This window comes from Cornus florida, unplaced genomic scaffold, assembly GCF_030987335.1.
Source record: "Cornus florida cultivar Cherokee Brave unplaced genomic scaffold, ASM3098733v1 CherokeeBrave_3.0.0_Hap2_Chr06, whole genome shotgun sequence".
In the NCBI taxonomy this organism is placed as follows: Eukaryota; Viridiplantae; Streptophyta; class Magnoliopsida; order Cornales; family Cornaceae; genus Cornus; species Cornus florida.
The window spans coordinates 66,746,040-66,761,410 of NW_026775576.1; positions in this window are offsets into that span (position 1 = coordinate 66,746,040).

Here is a 15,371-nt window from a genome sequence, read left to right on the forward strand (position 1 = left end):
GGGGTTCAATTAGAAAGTCTCAATTATTGGTTCATGATATAGTAAATACGGAAACATTTACTTTGTAATAGGTGCATGATAACTCCACTTATATGTAAAAAAAATCCCTCAATTATATTTTGTTTTTAAGGAAAAACAAAATATATTTTACTACGAAACAATAGTGTTGCCCAAGGAAGGACTCTAGAGGGAGGTGAATAGAGTCCTTGTCTAATAATGACATATTTAAAATTTATAGCAATGCAATTTTAGCAAGTTACTTAACACAAATATGCAATTCCATATAGGCAGAATTATAATAAACAAATCAGTAAATTGCAGCAAGTATAAACTGAAATGCAAAGAGAAGAGATAGAGAAATTGCAAACATAGACACCGCGATTTTAGCGAGATTTGAAAACTCCTACTCCTCGACTCAAGACCCCTCTTGAGACTTCCCAATCCACTATGGCTTCTCCTTACGGGTGGAGAACAAACCTTGTAGTGAAGCAACTCCCTTGCTTCTTCTTGCTAAGAGACACCTTCTCTTAGACTTCCTTTGGGCCAAACCAACCCTTACAATAGCTTTGCTAAGAGAACTCCTTCTCTTAGGCTTACAATAGATTTGTTGGAAATATAGAAGTGTTACAAATCTTTCTCTCTCTGATTTATAGATTATAACTCACTCTAGAGAATCAATGAATACAAGTGAAGCTCACTCTCTAAGTATGATGTATATGAGAGAAATAATTATAGTACAACAGCTCTGTATCTAAGTGTAAATCTCAGAACAAAAGCTCTGAATGAATGTCTAAAATTGCTCAAGAAATTCGTTGCTTCTCTCTCTGTTTTGGCTATACAATCTTATGTCGGAGAAGATAATTGATTGTTCAGAACAAGAGCTCTCTCAAAGAGTAATACCAGAACAAAAGCTCTGTATAATGGTAGAGCAAAAGCTCTCTTGGATGCACGAAAATGGCTTTCACAGCTCTATCTTTTTAAGCTCAAGCATACCCTTTGCAGACAACATATATCAACATATATAGACTCTTCCTTGGTCAATTGCCGTTGTAAACCCTCTTCTAGATTAAGACATATCAGTGCTTCATTTGGCAGAGAAACTTCATGTGACAGAGATACCTTGTTTGATAGAGGTGCTCAGTGCATAGGGCAGACATCTAATTTGGAATTATGTATTTGGCCCTTTCATAGAAAATATAGCTGTTGACTTCAAGAAAGAAACAATTCAACACAGCTAAGGAACAGTCAATATATCAGTATGCATATGTGAAATGATTTGTAAAAGCATAAAGTGAAGCACGGGTTGAAATATGGAGGATTTCAATACCAGATCTATTTGACCATCAAATAAGTCGACTTAATTGAGAACTGAGTTGGCTCAGTTCAAGAACAAGTCGGCTAGGTTCATAATTGAGTCGGCTGAGTTGTGTATATTCAAGGTTCTGAAAGTGATAGGCCTCGGTCTGACTGAGTCAGCTGGGTTAAGAAGGGAGTCGGCTCAGTTATGAACTGAGTCGGCTGGATTAGCAATTGAGCCGGCTGAGTTGTCTTTTGAACTTAATGAGCCTTGGCCAAATCGAGTCGGCTGGATTGTTAATTGAGTCGACTCAGTTGAAGACTGAGTCGGCTGAGTTGAAGATTGAGTCGACTAGGTTGTAGTTATACCAGAAAATGAAACTGTTTAGTGCTCTACTAATGACTTCTGCACAGGACTTCTTCACACACAACTTATTTCTATTGAAAACATTTAAGTAAATAAGGAAGTACTCCCTATTTGGATTCAATAAAAAATATAAGAAAATTGAAATCCAACTAAATCAAAATGTGAAAATTCAATTTTAGTACAAATTGGGGTTCCCGAAAGTTTTGGTAAAACTTGATCCTTCATGTAGGCTCATGTAGAATTGATGAAAAAATCCCATAAAATCAGTTTAGGCTATTTAAAGTGTAAGGAGTAATTACCGGGAAAAATTATCTTGGAAAAATATTTTTTTTCAAAAATTCATTTTTCACACTTAGCTAAAAACACAGATTTCATGATGCGCATTCAAGAGTCCTGAAGTCCGTTACCAACTTATGGTATTGAAGGCTTCTCATGCCTTAATTGTTGACCAATATGAATCATGTGATTGATGTGCATGGTCTTAACATTTCTAGCACAAGTGATGAGTTCTTTCAAAGCTTATGAAAGCTTGAACTAACTCATTCTTTAGCAAAAATTTTGTGTGTCAATTATATATGAATCAAGTGCATAGTCTATTGCAAATGGATATAAGAGCATATGAATGATAATGATATGCTTGGTCCTATAGAGATGAGTTTCAAATGGATTCATAAATACTTTGGCATTGAATCCTAAACACTCACCAACCTACCTACCCCTTTCTTCATGCTTTGTCCATGATCGTGTAGGCTTTCAGGTAGACTTGTTTTCTTCCTTTCTTTGAGTCGCTTTCTTGCTCGTTATAGTCTAAGCTATCTTTGGATGGACTTTACATTTGGTTCTTTGCAACTTCATGTTCTTTTGTATCAATTTCTTTCATTAATGTGATCTTGAGTAATGGAAATGATCTTTATGATCTTCATTGAGATTTTTCTTTGAATGTAAATCATCTATAACACTCAATGTAGACATTAGTCCTTAAATACCATTAATGGTTTGTTATCATCAAAACACTTAGATTGTCCGTGGATGGAATCCTTATTGTCAACAAATAGTAAATTGATTTTTTTTTTTCAATATATATATATATATATATATATATATATATATATATATATATATATATATATTGTTAATTTTCTTTTATCCACAATGGTGGTAAGGTTTTCGGGGATGAACCAAAGGATTTGTGGTGTTGCGAACGATCTAGAGGCTCAGAGTTTGGAGAGCCAGCCCTCTCTCTCTCTCTCTCTCTCTCTCTATTTTACTATCGTGTATGATTTATCAAAATGGCACCGTTTTAATTATATTCTGTTATTAAGAAAAATAAAATACAAACCCGTTATATTTTACTACAAAACAATAGTAAATTGATTAATTTTTTTGTCAATATATATATATATATATATATATTATTAATTTTCTTTTATCCACTACGGCAGTAGGATAATTTCATAATTTATGATACTAAAAAATAATGTTCCAATGAAAAAGTCCAATAGTTTTGATTACGAGGGAAAATAAATTAGAGTTACCTAGTATTTTACAATGGAGTCAAACTTGTGTAATAAATATCTTAATAGTACTTATTACAGATACAAATATTTGTAAGAAAAAATTAAAGTAGATGTGATTGGACTACAAGTTGTAATAATTAAGTTCATTGTATTTTTGTACTAAATATTCTAAGTTGTGTTTAGTGTGCATGTATGAATGTTCCGGTTGGTACGGAGGAATAAAATAAAATATAAGTGACAAATGGAATGAAATGTAATGGTCATTTCTGTAGGAATTAAATGATAGTAATTATTTTAATGTTTTGTTGTATTAAATTAAAAATTTTAAAAAAAAATGAATTTAAATAAATTCTTCAAAATACCCATTTTAGTAGCAAATCAATTAAATTAACAAAATAACATTCTTCTATAGTTTTTTTAAAATATATATGAATAAAATGATTATTCTTATTTTGTTGTTTAGTTACAAATATGAAATGTATATAAATAAAATGATAATAACAACATATCTGTTTTGTATTTTTGTTTCCAACTAAAACAAGATCGACCCGCATAGAAAATGCGTCTCTTGTTTGATTTATATCGAACACTATTCCAAAAATTCAATGACTAATAGCACAAATTCATTATTTCAAACAAGATTCCTATACTATGGTTGGGTGATTAACAATATTTTCATTTCATTAAATTATAATTCAGTACAACCCATCAATCTACTAAATATATGTTTCTCGATCCATACACCATAAAAGAAACCGGAACAAACAAATTGCAACGAAACCTAATATCACTAATATTACCCACCATTCTTTAATTGAAATTAAACCTAATATCACTACTATTAGTAACCCTTCTTTAGTTGAAACACACTAAACTAATTAAACCTAATTAAAATCTTTAATGCAAAAATTACCAGAGATATGTGTACCTGAAAGAGCGCAATGTGATTAATTGGTTACTGTTCTTACCAAGGGTAGGAATGGATTAAATTGATACACAAACATGGATTTGGGACCAATTTTTCTCCTTCTGCTCCACAATGGAACTAAAAATAAAAATAAAAATAAAAATCATCTAAATTAATTAACTGATTAGGAGAATGAATAAATTGGAAGCAAGTGAACTAGCTGCATTAGAATTCGATTTTCTACTTTTTAAAATGCAAGAAACTCATCTACACATACTTCAATCCTTATTTAATTATTTACTTTTGATAGCATTATAGGAATACCATTTAAAACCATAAGTGACTTAAAATAAAATTTTAAGGCTTCTAGAGAGTAGATAAGAAAAAAAAAAAAAAAAAAAAAAAAAAAAAAAAAAAAAAAATTGAAATGTTAATATTTTTGTTTGGATAAGATAAAGGAGAGAAAAGAAAAGAAATGATAGCAATCGAATTACTATCATACCCTCCATCTATAATTTTGGAGGTAATTAAATGTCATAATTTTGAAGATTAATTTTGACATTATGAAAGTATCACTAACCCATTTTTTTCCCCTCCAAATCTACTTACTTTTAGAGAATTATCCCTCCAAATCCCTCCAAGTTCTTTTTTCTCTTCTTAAATCCACACAACATTTTTTATCGTTTCTTTTCTCTTCTTGCCCTATCTCCCAAATCGTTTATTTTCTCTTCTTTCCCTTCCAAATGAGGACTAAGGTTTCGTTTGGATACACTGGAGAGCAAAGAAAGGAAAGGATTATAAGAGAAAAGAAAAGAAAAAAAAAAGAAAGAAAATGATAGTTATAATTTGTATTTATGTTTGGATGGATAAGAGAGAAAATAAAGAAATTGGCAATATTGTTATTTGGATAACACAAAGGAGAGAAAAGAAGGGAAATGATAATAATGAAATTACCATTTTACCCTTTTTGGTAGGGTTAGTAGGGATTCCAAATGAGGGATACTTTTGTCATTAGCTCCGTTTCTCTCCAAATCCCTCCAAATCTTGTTGTGTTTTGGAGGGATTCCAAATGAAGGATTTGGAGAGATAGCTATCCCTCTAAATCCTTCCAAATCATTTCTTTCCTCTTCAAATCATCACATCCAAACACAACACTCCATATCATTTCCTTTCTTTTCTTTCCAAATCCCCCCCAAATCTTCCCATCCAAATGAAGCCTAAGGCTATGTTTGGTACGGTGGGTTTAAAGGGGAATGATAACATTAGTTATGAGGGAAAGGGAAGAGAATGGAAGGGAAGGATAATTTTAACCCCACATCGTGTTTGATTGATTAATGAATGAAAAGAAAGGGAAGTATAATAATCATGTTTGGAAAAAGAAAGAAAAGGAAAGAAAAGAAAGAAAATTTACTATTATACCCTTTTCCATTTTAAAAGATATATATATATATATATATATATATATCTAGACCAAAAATAAAAAATTAAAATAGACCAAAAATAAAAATAAAAAGTAAAATAGCCTCTATAAGCCACGTATATGGATGATGGACCACAAGTTTTAGGGCAAATCATTTCAGCCTCCCCAATCTCTCCGCCTCTATCTCTATTCTCGTTCTCAACTCTGAACTTGCCCTCTCTCTTTCTCTGTGCACTACAGCCGCTGTCTATCAAGAATCAAAAGTTCAAAGCCCATATATTTCAGTTTATCTATCAAGAATCAAAAGTTCAAAACCCATATCGGCATATCATTTCAGATTGTTCAAAAAATCAAAACCCATATCTTTCAGTTTCCATCGCCCGCTGTTTCAGTTAGGGTTCGCCATTCGCAAGCTTCAGCCGTTGGCCGCCGCTATTCGTAAGCTTAAGGTGACAAGAATAGGGTAAAATTGGCATCACAAATATTACATCAGCCATTGCCTTCCCTTTTCTTTCATTTCTGCCCATTTTTTGGAGGATAAGCAAATTACTGTACAAAGCAGACCATAACCCTCCAAACCCTTCCCTCTCCTTTCCTTTCCTTCCACTTATTTTACCCAAACATAATTTTTTAATCACCCTCCATCACCTTCCCTTCTCTTTCCTCCCATTTCCACTCTACCAAACTGAGCCTAAGTAAACGAGTCTCCAATTATCAACCCCCGTTACCAAACCCTAAGGCTATGTTTGGTAGGGTGGGTTTGAAGGGGAATGATAACATTAGTTATGAGGGAAAGGGAAGGGAATGATAATTTAATTTGGTATTGTGTTTGGTTGATTAATGAAAGAAAATAAAGGGAAGAACAATAATCACGTTTGGGAAAAGAAGGGAAAAGAAAAGAAAGGGAATTATTTTAATAAATTAACCATTATACTCTTTTATATTTTAAAATATACACACACACACACACACACTCCTCGAATCCGAGACACAGGTTGATCAGGCCCGACCCAAACCTGAGAGAAATATCAAACAATTAATATATAACCGAACACAGAATACAAGATGAAATAAATAATAACAATAAGCTGGAAGAATACTAATTGAAATCCTCAAAATATAATTAATGAAATCTATTAAATCCAAACTCCAAACTCCATAAATTACAACTCAGGAATCCATCTAGTGGACCCCTTATTTTTAAAAACCCAATTGAAACTAAAATAACTGAACCAAAAACTAAAAGTAAACATAGCAAAGATTCCTACGTAGTCGGAGGAATGAATGTCTGTATCTGCTCTGCACGTCCAAGCTCTAACCCTGGAACTGACGAACACCTAAAAAATAAGAGAGTGGGTTAGGCCCACATGCAAGTCCTATTCTACTACGATCCAAACAGTAATCCGATACGCAGATACATCCTAGGAAGACTCAATAATATCTAGAGTAGTCCATATGTATATATATAGTACACACTATAAGACGCTCACTAGTCCAGTAGGTCTGTCTCAGCCTGAGTAGAGATACCATGCAAATCGTACAATAATGTGGTCATGTGTACCTAGACATACCAGGGAACAACACCTATATCTAGTTATCCATCCTAGGCGATATACGCGCCCTAACCATGGTTCTGAAACTCAAGCTCATACCATGGTACCATATAGTAAATATATAAATCCTTGTACTCCTAATACAAAATATCAACCATCTATATTGTGGTTTGATATATGTATCACCAATCCATCCTAAAACCACCATAGGTCATTCAATCGTTTTATTGATATGACACAAATATGAGATGAACTTAACCTTTTTGGTTAATCCATCATTAAATCCAGATTAGGTAGAACACAGTGTTTGAAAACAGTCCATACCCAGTACGCCACCGTCCCATACCGATGCATACAATCCTCCATCCAACACAGTTAACAAAAATAGCACCATATACATTTATTAACTATACTCCAGAACCAACATACAACCAATCTAATCTGTGTATGATTCAAATATATATCTAGCATATGATCTAGAAGTCACATTCTAGTCCTTTAAAATGTTAGAGTAAAACACAGCAACTAACTCCTCTAAAACAGTACCATAACTTGATGCAATAACCAGTATAGTTAAACACCAATTAATTTCCATTTAAGCATACCTATATATTTTCCCAGAATATGTAATATATGCTTATACAACAGTTGAACCATGAACAACAGTTTAAAATTATGCTAGAAACCAAAGTGCTTTATAGGAACAGCAAGTAATGTCAATGTAAAAATCAACCTTCCACATGCAGTGTATTAATTAACTGTAGGTTATTTCATGCTTTAAAATTAATACAAACATGCTTCCCAATCCTTTTAAAACTCTAGAACAGTTTTATAAACCATCCACAGCCCCTAGAGCAACTCAGAAACCCTCCTACAGGCCAACCAGAAGTCAGAAACGTGAAAAATCAAAAAAATAAAAGAGGAGCCGCTTCCACCAAAAGTGGAGCCGCCTCTCCCCTTTATTGGAGCCGGCTCCACCCCTTTGTGGAGCCGCCTCTCCTCCGTTGAGAGCCATATCCCTTATTCTGGCCATCTTCTTCGCCTCCGACGAAGTGCAGAAACTCTGTACAGTTTTTATAGCTTATTTAGGAGTTCAATTGTAGTCCTAGAATCCATTAAAATCATGCATTCAATCCCAAATACATAAGGTTAAGCAAAATTAAAACTCACGCAAACAGTTTATTTTTAAATAGAACAACGTCCTATACACAACCGAATTATGCAATAACTTAACAGTCGATTCAACATGCTTCCAAGATTAATATTACTTCAACTTAATCTGTTTTAGTGCTAAATTAATTCCTAGAATCCACTAGGCATGCACAGAACACGAATTAAAGGGAAAGAATAAAATAGTGACTTGCATGTAGTTTCAGATTTTGAAACTATAATCCACTGTCTCTAAAGTTCTGTCCACGTCTGAGACTCCTGTTCTACACCTCAGGTGCTCTTGGTTCAACCCAGAAGCACTCCGTCCAGTGTATTCTTGAACCTCTCCGATAACATCCTAGTTTCCACTCTCTGTATCTCTCTATCTCACGGTAAAAGTATCAGTGAATAAGGTTTTGTTTTGTAACTCTAAACCAACGTATAATACTGTATTTATAGGTTTCAACACAACCCTAATTCTAATACAAAACCAACCCTAAGTCGGCTACATCCGTATAAATAAAACCCTAATATAACTATATGTGTGCCTCCCTACTGTCACGTTAAAAACAATTAAATTCAATTAATTTAATTCAATTAAAACAACTAAATTACATCAGTCAAATAATTATCTATAATTAAATCAATTCAATTAAAACAAGTAAATAATTAAAAACCATTAAATCACCACAATGAAAACAATTACAATTAACACATGATCACGTCAACAATTAATACAAATAGAAACAAAAGGTCAGTTAAATAAATAAAAATAAACAAATAAACAATTAAATAAAAATAAATGCAATTTAAACAATTTAATAAATACCAGGACTATCCTTTTGAAATCAGGGGTATTACATTCTTCCCCCTAACAAAAGGAATTCCGTCCTCGGAATTCGCTCTTACCTTCTTCCAATATTTCAGGAAACTGCGAGCGAATGACATCTTCCCATTCCCAAGTGGACTCAGCCTCATTGTGATGACTCCACTGAACACGTACCAAAGGAATAACCTTGTTACGAAGAATCTGATCCCGTCAGTCTATAATACGACACGATGGCTCCAAATAAGTTGCATCCGGCTGCAACTCAATCTCCTCAACATCGATATGCTGATACCGATCCTCATCTCGCATAAATTTCCGCAACATGGAACACGTTATGCACGCGATCCAAATGATCCGGAAGTGCCAATTGATAAGCCACAGCTCCAACTCGATCCGTAATCATGAAAGGACCGACAAACTGTGGAGACAACTTCCCTTTCTTCCCAAAGCGCATAACACCTTTCATATGTGACACTTTGAGTAGAACCTGATCTCCAACTCTAAACTCCAAAGCGCGAGTACGCCGATCAGCATAACTCTTCTGCCTACTATGAGCAGTACGCATGCGATCCCTAATAAGAGCAATCTTTTCAGAGATATCCCTGATGAACTCAGGACCCAAGAATCGATTCTCTCCAACCTCCATCCAACAAACAGGTGATCGACACGGTCGACCGTACAATGCCTCAAATGGTGCCATACCAATAGTCTTCTGAAAACTATTGTTATACGCAAACTCCACAAGTGGCAAGTAATCCATGGCCCTTGAAATCAAAAACACATGATCGAAGCATATCTTCTATAATCTGATTCACCCTCTCAGTCTGTCCGTCAGTTTGAGGATGATAAGCAGTACTAAGATGTAACTCCGTACCCAAAGCCTGCTGAAAGCTCTTCCAAAATCCTGACACAAAGCTCGAATCCCTGTCCGATATGATAGACACTGGAATGCCATATAACTTCACAATCTCTGACCTAGCCAACTGCTCCGAAGTGAAATCAGTGCAAATAGGCAAGAAATGAGCTGACTTGGTCAATCTATCCACAATGACCCATATGGAATTATACCTCTTGAAAGAATTTGGCAGTCCTTCCACAAAATCCATAGATATGCTCTCCCATTTCCACTCCGGAATCGGTAGCGGCTGTAAAGCTCCTGGCGGCCTCTGATGATCAATCTTAACCATCTAACAAGTACTACACTGAGAAACAAAAAGAGCAATGTCCCTCTTCATACCTGCCCACCAAAACTGCCGCTTCAAATCTTGATACATCTTGTCACCTCCTGGATGAACAGAAAACTCAGAGTGGTGAGTCTCAGTCATCACATCCTTCCTCAAATCATCAGCAGAAGGTACCACTAACCGTCCCTTGTACCTCAAACCTCCGTCAGCCCCAACATAGTAAAATGGAGCTCTCCAGAAGCTATCTCTGTAACTTTGTCAATGCACTGCTGATCCATGAGTTGTGCTTGTAAAACCTTGCGAATGATGGAAGGTGTAACCACCATGGAAGCCATAAAAGCATCCGATAACTCATCCACATCCTTCAAAGCATTCCACTTAGTGGTGAATAAAACAGAAAGACTACCAACAAGTCGGCGACTGAATGCATCCACCACCACATTCGTTTTCCCTGGATGATACTGTATAGAAAAGTGATAGTCTTTTACAAACTCCAACCACCTGCGCTGTCTCATATTCAGCTCCCACTGAGTGAACAAGTACTGCAGACTCTTATGATCACTAAATAATCTGAAGGACTCACCCAACAGATAATGCCTCCAAATACGTAAGGCAAAGACCACTGCTGCCAACTCCAAATCATGTGTTGGATAATTAAGCTCATGAGGCTTAAGTTTCCGAGATCCATAAGAAATCGGTCGCTCCTCCTGTATCAAAACACATCCAAGACCCTGCAACGAAGCATCCGTGTAGACAAGATACTCTATCCCGCTCTGTGGAGTAGCCAGAACTGGTGCAGAAGTCAACTTCCTTTTCAGCTCATCGAAAGCTTGCTGACAATGCTCATCCCACACGAACTGTACACCCTTCTTGGTCAGATGAGTGAGTGGTCCTGCTATCTTGGAGAACCCGTGGATGAATCTTCTGTAATATCCTGCCAGACCGAAAAAACTCCGAATCTCAGTAGGTGGTGTAGGCTGTCCCCACTCAACCACCGCTGAAACCTTGGCCGGATCCACTGCTATCCCCTTTTCTGACACCACGTAACCCAGAAATTTCACCTCCCGCTGCCAAAATTCACACTTCTTGAACTTGGCATATAACTGGTGCTCACGAAGCGTCTGCAAGATTATGCGAAGATGTCTAGCATGGTCGTCCTTAGACCTAGAATAAATTAAGATATCATCAATAAAGACAATGACAAACTGATCCAAATAAGCCCGAAAGACTCTGTTCATTAAATCCATGAACACTGCAGGTGCATTAGTCGTCCCAAACGGCATGACACAAAACTTATAAGAACCATATCTCATGAGAAATGCTGTCTTAGGAACATCCTGCTCCCTAACCTTTAACTGATGATATCCAGAATGTAAATCAATCTTGGAGAAGTATGTGGCTCCCTTTAACTGATCAAATAGATCATCAATCCTAGGTAAAGGATACTTGTTACGAATCGTAACCTTGTTCAACTCCCTGTAATCTATACACAGACGAAGCGAACCATCCTTCTTCTTCACAAACAGAACCGGTGCTCCCTAGGGTGAAGTACTCCTGCGAATGAAACCCTGGCTGAGTAGCTGCTGAATTTGATCCCTTAGCTCACGCATCTCCACTGGTGCCATCCTATAGGGTGCCCTAGCAATAGGCATAGTGCCTGGAGCTAAGTCAATAACAAAGTCGATCTCGTGGCAACCCTGGAATCTCCTGAAATACATCCGGGAAATCTTGTACAATCAGTATGTTATCCAATGATACAGTAATCCCCTCTTCCGTTTCCTTCTCCATATGGAACAAATAGGTGCTAGTGACTCCGCTAGAACGCGGCATAGCGACAACATACATGTCCTGATCAGATATGGTAAACACAATAGACCTATCAAAGCAATTAACTTGAGCATGGTAGTGAGACAACCAATCCATCCCAAGTATCACATCATAAGTGTGCATGCCCAGGACCAATAGGTTAGCTAAAAATCTGAGTCTGCCAATATCTAGTGTCACAGGCCCATCACTCTCATGTATAATAGCTGTATCGCCCAATGGTGTAGAAATACCCTGAGGTTTAGTGCATACCCTCGTCCTCATCCCAGATAAAATAACAAAAGTCCTAGCTACAAATGAGTGTGTAGCACCCGTATCAAATAAAACACGTCCATAAAAACCATGTATAGGAAACTTACCCTTAACAGCCTGAGGTGCCTGCATATCCTGTGGCTTAGGGTTGTACACCCTACCATAATGTAACTGCTGCGGTGCCTGTCCTTGAGGTTGCGGCGGTGCCGGTAATGCCGGATAAGTCTGTCCCTGAATCCGAGGAACCTGTGGAGCTGGTAGAGGCACTGGCGCCCTCTGTCCCTACTGCACATGTTGTCCCTGTCCCTGTTTCTGTCCTTGTCCCTGTCTGACTATAGGACACTACCTGAAAGTGTGACCATACTCTCTACAAATATAACAACTACCCCGAACACGATTTTTTAATCACCCTCCATCACCTCCCCTCCCCTCCCCTCACCAAACTGAGCCTAAAAATACATTTGGCCATTACTTCTACATAAAAACACAGACGGAAAACCTTTCTGGAATCAGATTCGAAATCGAAAATCACCAAACCCTAACCTTTCACTCCACCACCATAACAACCAACATGGAAAACCTTGCGAGGGCTAGGAGGCTTCGTCTTATCGCTATCGTAGCTTTTCAACTTGGAGCTCTTATGGCTCAGCAATTGGAGATCTCAATCTTCTCCAGATTCACAATCATCCTGTTGAACTTCGGGTACACTATTTTCAGGATTTTGGAGCTCCGACAAGGGAAATTTCGTGTGGTCACCGGCGGAGATTGTTTCTATGTTGTCTTTGCGACATTGCTGCTGATTTGAATGTTGCTCGACGACAAGGCATTGGTATTACAAGATATGATGATTGTTGCAAGCCACTTGGCACACTATTTCCTCGCCTCACCAGTCAGGTGCATATTCAATTGTGCCGCACACGGCATGGTTACTCTAGTTGTCGTTAGGGTTGCAAGTTGGGCGGGTTCAACCCAGCCTAGTCCCAACCCAACCTCAAACCGAATCGGGTTGGGTTGGGCCAACCCGAATTATACTTAACATGGGTTATAGTCAAAACCCAGCCCGAATATTTTTGGGCCGGTCGGGTCGGGTTGACGGGTTGAGTTTTTAAAATTTTATTTATATTTTTTTTTTGAAAAATATATATATTATATAGATATATATGTATATATTATTAAAAAACAAAAAAAATTTAGGGCAAATCATTTCAGCCTCCCCTGTCTCATTCTCAACTCTCTCTCTCTCTCTCTGCAACTTCAAACTACAAAATCTACAAGAATCAGAAGTTCAAAACCTATATATTTCAGATCTGTCTGCAAGAATCAAAAGTTCAAAATCCATATATTTCAGATCATTTCAGATTGTTCAAAAAATCAAAACCCATATGTTTCAGTTTCCATCGCCGGCTGTTCCAGCTCGGGCCGTTCGCAAGCTTCAGCCATCTCAAGCTTGCCCCCCTCTCTCTCTGCAACTGCTAACTTGTATATATGGGTTTTGTTTTTATTTTTGGAAGTGACGGCGGCGGCGGCGGATCGGCTGAGGACGGCGGCATAGAGAGAGAGAGAAAGAAGAGAGAGGAGAGAGAGAAAAAAAAAAAAAATCGGGCAGAAAGAAGAAAGAGAAAGAAAAGAGAGGAGAAAGAAAAAAAAATTCGGGGAGGAGAGAGAAAAGAGAAAAGAAAAAAAAAAAAAAAAGGGAAAGAAGAGAGAGGAGAGAGAGAAAAAAAAAAAAAAAAATTCGGGCAGAAAGAAGAAAGAAGAAAGAAGAGAGAGGAGAGAGAGAAAAAAAAAAAAAAAAAAAAAAAATCGGGCAGAAAGAAGAAAGAAAAAAGAGAAAGAAAAGAGAGGAGAGAAAAAAAAATTCGGGGAGGAGAGAGAAAAGAGAAAAAATAAATAAATAAAAAATAACTTTGGATTTTGGGTTGGGTTCGGGTTGAGCCCGAGCCCAACCCGAATTGTCTGGGTTTTGACAAAACCCAACCCGAGCATGAACCCGATTTGTAAATTGTGTTTTCAAATTTCAAAATTTTTGGGTTGGGGTTGGGCTGGGCTGGGCTGGGCTAACCCGCCCAACTTGCAGCCCTAGTTGTCGTCGGGGATGATGGAAAACATATAAGGCTTCGCTGCCCTCAATGCTACCCCCGTAGGAGTCGAGAGGAAGAAGGGGTAAGTGAATCGTGATTTTAGGTTTTCTTGCATTTTGATTATATTAATCCAGGGTTTAAGTGATGGATTTCAATTTAGTAATAGTAGTTATATTAGGGTTTTGTTGGAATTTGGTTGTTCCAGTTTCTTTTTATGGTATATATAGACCGAAAAATTGATTGATTGTACTGAATGGAATGAATGGAAATATTAATTTTTGGAATTGATGGATGAATTTGTCCTGCATTTTCTGTAACGGGTTAATTTGTCACTCTGTTCACATCTTTTTCACTTCAAATTTCTGATCACTGGTTGGTTTGGTTTCTCCAATTGATGGAGAAATATTGTTTCCATAGCATTGTAGTAGGACTTCGACTTTGGATGTTGGTTGATGAGAGGAAGAACAGGACATGAATTTTGGTGGGGGGTAGAATAAGAATAAAATGGAAACAATATCAACTTATTTCTAAAAATTTTGGACTTTCCTAATATTCGTAGAACTCCAACGCTCTTCTTCTTCTATTTCTACTCTCCCACCGCCACGGACGCTTTCGTCCACTGCAAGCTCTCCACCAGTGAGTAGAACAAGCTTCTCCACCACCTTCTCTCTCTTCCAGGGTTTTGCTTTCTCTCACCTCCTCTACCATCTATATCACTTTCTCTCACTTCACAGCCAAAAACCACCAACACATCATCCCCACAAAGGGTAAGACTCTAAATTCACATATCCAATCAATTTATAATGCAATTGCAGTTGTGGTTCAGAAATGTCGTAGGATGTTAGGGTTCTTCTGTGAACCCGTCAAGAATGTTGGATTTGCAGAAAAAAGAAATTGGATTTAGCTTTTCTGCAGTGAAGTTGCTTGTTTGTTTCCGCTCACTGCCTAATTTCTATGCTTGTATCGTGTCATCAAGCTGTTGAGTGGTTTTT